This window comes from Pinus tabuliformis, chromosome 8 (genome assembly GCF_031772625.1).
Source record: "Pinus tabuliformis cultivar Carrire ecotype Pingquan chromosome 8, CPIR1, whole genome shotgun sequence".
NCBI lineage: Eukaryota > Viridiplantae > Streptophyta > Pinopsida > Pinales > Pinaceae > Pinus > Pinus tabuliformis.
The window spans coordinates 2,014,034,677-2,014,040,193 of record NC_142294.1 but is presented as its reverse complement, the minus strand read 5'-3'; the positions used below and the strand labels follow the sequence as shown (position 1 = coordinate 2,014,040,193).

The 5,517-nt window shown below is 41.5% G+C and overlaps 1 pseudogene; it reads right to left on the bottom strand.

Moving 5' to 3' along the window:
- Positions 1 to 989: 989 nt before the first annotated feature.
- LOC149244498 (uncharacterized) lies at positions 990 to 1,825 on the bottom strand (annotated as a pseudogene).
- Between the last annotated feature and the right edge of the window lie 3,692 nt (positions 1,826 to 5,517).

The window sequence follows — 5,517 nt, the reverse complement described above, 5'->3', positions numbered from 1 at the left end:
TTACAATACAATAAATAAACTCAGAGGTGGGAAGACAGATCGATGAAAATAAGGAGTTGTTTCAACTGAAATTATGAAGATAGAAAAAGAGCCATTCATCTGTTCTAAAGACAGAACAGCCTTCCACTTGAATTTATCTGATGACTAATTAAGAGGCAAAAACTCTAGCGTGGATCCCATGAAATTGTGGCTGAGGATGAAAAAATCATTCCGTTTGCTATCTTTCTGCATCTGCTCTCGGGGTGTGTCATCTACATAGGACTTTCCCTCAGATATTAGTTTCTCAACCCTCTCCATTAACTGCGGTATATGTGGGTCCTTCTCCTTTGATACCGAGTGTATCCAAATCATTTAGAATATTCTCAACAAATTCATTACTCTCTTTAGCAGGATTCGTGTCATCAAAGCGTATGATTAAGCACCCTTTATACCTCTGAGCAAAGTATTGGTTTAAAAGAGCAGCCTTTGCATGCCCAATATGGAGATAACCATGTGGCTCAGGAGGGAAACGTGTACACACGTTTAAATTCAGCTCCAGCCGAAAAGACATTGGCATATTCCAACCATTCATCAATCTGAGCTGTCGCAAATGCTTCACGGTTGTAAAAGTCAGGCAAACTCGCAATGCGGCCAAGGTATCTTAATAATATTCCGCTTCCATGAAATTCTTCTCCAGAAGGAAAGGAGAATGTTGGTGGTGAATTTTTGTCTTTGAGGCTCTGTGCGCCGCGCCTCATGGATGCGTTGCGCCAGTGAAGAAAAGCACTGTGGTAGGAGGCCCAGTGCGTCGCGCCTGTTCCCAATGCGTCGTGCACACAACTACAATGCACAGTCCCGGTTTCAAACCACGATTTTGTTCCTCCACATTTATATTCGACTTTCTGTGATGCCTTTGGCGTGTAGATTGGTTGTAAAAACAATGGAATTACCTCAAACCCATTTTTGTAATGTTTCCTCTGACTTTTGAACTTGAATGATGAAACTTTATGTCAAATTTTGCAGGGATGACAGATTTGAATAAAGAATTGTGAATTGTCACGGACATTTGGAGACGTAAATGCCCATGCTATTCTTTGAGAAAGGCGATGAAATGGTAGACTTTGGATGAAAACAATACCAGGACCTGTATATTTGATGTGGGAATCTATAGTGCTTGACACAGCAACAACACATGCTGCGTCAACAACTAGTACTTCTCTAGGTGCCAAATTTTTCTGTACAACAGACCCTCTCACAGCTATAAAAGCAAGGCCACATCCAACCAGTTTCTGTCTCAAAATTCCCTCGCCACCAAAAACTCCAAGACGCGCCCTCCTATTCACCGTAGTTGACATTGTCACATCATTAAGTGAACAGAGGTATGCATCTGGCTGACAAATAATTTCTCCACCAAAAGTGGCCAGATCAATCGGAAGTATTCTTGCAAGAGACGGTGCTGCCACTCCAACAAAACCATCTTGGGAGCCAGAATTCACAAATGCAGTGGTTGCAAAATTCTTCCCAAAAAACCATTGCCATATACCGCCTCCATTCTCTGGAGGCAATATGTTTTCCATCTGAATAGATCCAGACATATAGCACATCGTACCAGGCTTGGCAATGACTGTCTCATGTGGTTTTAACATAATCTGCAGTGTCTGAGCTTCTCCACCCAATATCTGGAATGGTGTTACCGCTGCCTGTGGACTCTAGTACACATAAGGCTGAAACGGAGTAGAAAGCGAAGGAGCAGCCATGGCGTCTGAGATTTAAACTATTTCGAATTGTAACCACAAAAATGACGACTTCGATCTATCTATTCAAATATCCAACAACAGTTCCCATATCCAATATTGTCCTGTTTAGAGTGCCACCATTGCTGACCAGGGCTGCGCCTGGAGATTTTGACAACTGGAAACTTGAAAACTGTATATGACATTTATTACAAAGAACAAAATGACGACTTTCTTCAAAACAGGGTTTTGAAGAAAAGTCACGATCAAGCAATATAACAACGAAATTTTGCAATGAAAACTTATTCTGATCTTCCCTCAGGCCTGCTGGAATTATTTGACATTTTGAAAACTAAATTTGCGAAACCCTAGATCTAAGACTCTTTGCTAACCAAAAAACCATCCATGACTGTAAATGACTGTAAAATAGATACAAACAAACACAAACCAGTAGATACCTAATCATGAGGGACATGAGTTAAAAAGACTCTTCCTACCGTCAGATGATGGCATGCTCCCTAACGGAATGCAATTGAGTGAATCAAGCGAGACACCTAAAAATGAAATGCAATAAGAGAAATGATCTCTGACGGAGGGATGACCAAACCGACTCTAACAGTGTTGACGTTGAACATGCTTGAACGTCACTTGATTACCAGTCAATGATGTAAACTATTAACAAGCACGAGAGAAACACCAATAATGGAAATGGTTCTCAAGGTACTATTAGCACAATCCACGGAATGTGGATAGAGGAACTGAAGTCGAACACCCGTGAAATCACTCAATCGAAAGCCAATGATGTAAACTTGTCGTCGAGTGAGAAGACCTTGCCATTAGGGCATGTAAGCTCTAAGGTACTAGAAAGGAGTCTCTCGGTCAACTTCCTGAATAATGAGTTGAATTCGACATGAAGCGACCGTGTTGAAGGAGGGCCATAATATATCCCACATCATCGACACGAGACAAAGGGATGAAAAATGATTTTGGATGATACAGAGAATCAGGGGTAAGTGTAACTACATAACGACAACTCTTGAACATATCGGTGACACGACTGGAAGTTTAGCAGCTTTTGGATCCATAGGATCGGTAGTCATGATGATGTGGAAAAGATCAAATGGTAGGAAAAAATGAATAGCCCAACCCAGGAAGGTCAACGATACAAAGGAGGATGTCCCAACCCGACACGAAGCAAAGAGTGTCATGTTCAAGAGTGAGCTGCCGACACAACTGATTAGATTTCCAAATTTTCTCTCACCATTTCTGGCAGGTACCCCAGTTATTTTTAATCACAATCTTGAATGGGATAGCATATGCTTGCACTGTAAGTTCATCCTTCGGACGAATCTGCCCTAATAAGTTTAATGTTCCCTAGAAAGGAGAAGCTCATGTTCGTCATGACGACAAATCCAATGTCGTTTAATATTTTAACGAGTCCGACAAAGGTGTAACTCAATATCTTTTTCATTTTTTGAGAGTTTGAAAAAGACACGGAAAATAAAACTCCACATGGTCCCTTTTTGTACATTTGTGTCTCTCGAGCCCGAAAAGGTATAAAACGATACTTGAGAGAACCGCTTGACCACTTCAGTCAAGGAGTACCTTTTTCGTAAATAGTGCATCCTAGCCCGAAAAAAGGGTAAGCTTATACTGGGCACACGATGTTTTGCATCCATTAACGATTTCGAAAAGACAAGAGCTCGACAATATTTTCATGTTTAAAGGGTCGAAAAAGAGCTTGAAAGCGGACCCCCTGTTTTTTATTTTCTTTTAACGAGTCAAAAATGGAAAAATACTCAATGATATTTTCATTTTTTTCCGAGTCAGAAAAAGGCTTCAAGGTGACTCGTCGTGGAGGAATGAGTGGTATAAAGGGTAGCAACTGGTTCCAGCAATAGTGGAATTGCTCAAAACATGTAATGGTCAAGAGGCTGGCTAATAAAACCACTCATCATTGCGGTCCCTCAGGAAAGGAAAAACAACCAAGTGAAAGCATATGATCAGCCAAAGAGATGGTGGTGATGGAATGAAACGACCAAGACTCATCTAGCAGAAATTAGCTAATGAAAACGGGAATCACGAGATGTAAATTAGGCATGGGTTCATTTTTACACAATCTTGAACCATGGAGAACTCTGCTTGGATTTAGTTTCATGTTTACACAACCTTGAAACGAAAAACTATGCTTGAGATAAGTTTGCATGCCCCCAGCATAATGACTCAATCGAGGTACATGCCCCCCAAGCTTCATTTCAGTCAACTAGGTGGATGGAATGAAGGTTCACTTTCGAGATCTTGGAAAGAATCGACTAGGATTTTACGAGATCTTAACCAAAGACTCGATTTGGAAAAGGGATTTTCTTCATTTTTTAATGAGGTTGACATAGTAAAAGAACTATACTCAAGACCCTTATTTCATTTTTTAACGAGCTCGACACAAGACAAGGAACTATGCTCACGTTGTTTCATTTTTTAACGAGGTTGACAAAAGAAAAAGAACTATCCTCGTATGATGTTTCATGACCCATAAGAGAACATGGCACCCAAGAGGTCTTCACTAGATGGAAGAACCACGCTCTATGAGGAATACATGTCATTTGGTACCAAATACAGATCGGGTTCCAATGCCCCCAGTACATAATGTACTATACCATCTGCGTGATCATCAACAAATGTGGAGATGGAATGGGTAGCCACATAATTGCCCTGTGGCAGGGAAGGTAGTGCTTGCAAACAAGAACCAATAGGGGACGATGGTTGCAAAGGAGGCACCTGGTGACCAATGAATGACAATTGATCATTGGTCACTATTCTCCCTTCATGGGGAAAATAAACCACACGGAAAAGTGAAGAAATGAGGGCGTCCATGACATAAACATAGTCGTGTCCAAGGAGTGTATTGAAATCTAAGGGACCTTGGACTACCATCACGTCTATATAGATGGTCTTTCTTTCCAAAGTAATAGGGAACTTTGGGAGGACCCCTAAGGGCTTACTAGTTCCTCCGTTCAAAGCCAACAGATTATGGGTGACAGGCACAAGCTGTGGGGAACCCAAAGCTTTCCAAGTAGTAGAAGACATGATGCTAATAGATGAGCCTTCATCCAATAGAGTTCCATGTACTACCATATTATAGGCTTGTACTGTAATCTGGAAAGTCATATAAAATGGAAGGCGAGAAGCATTCAATGGACTCCAATCGAAAGAGACGACAAAACTACTTGGTGGGGGTATCATATGATTTCCCCCATGCTCTACAGGAATAGAAGAAGGACTCTCCTAACCAACTGGAACAGGAGGGTCACTCTTAGATTCATGAGAATCTGAGGAGATGAGAAGAACATGAGCAGTATGATCACCACTCTCTTCCAGAACAAGGTGAGCATCTAGAGGCAGAGCCAAGTCGACACTCTTTCCAACCAATGCTTGGTCAGGAACAAACACAAGAGAGTCATACTTAGGAAGAGCAGGATGGGTAAGAGATGAACCTAAGTCAATCTCTTGACCAACCGAGAGAGGGTCAAAAGAAATCCTCCGATAACCAACAGGAAGTTGGGGTTGAGGAGCTGCAAGATTTTCCAAAACTTTGGAAGCTTTATCCATAAGAGGACAAAGGTGAAGAAGATGCTCTCCTTCACATAACCTACAAGAGAATCTAATCTTTCCCTTCTTCTTACCATCATTAGCTGAAGGTGTAGCATCGACATGATCTCCAGAGGTCAATGGGGATGGTCGGTTCAGGTCTTGAGACCATACTTCTAAGACTCTGGGAATGCCAGGACAATCTCGAAGGAGATGGTCA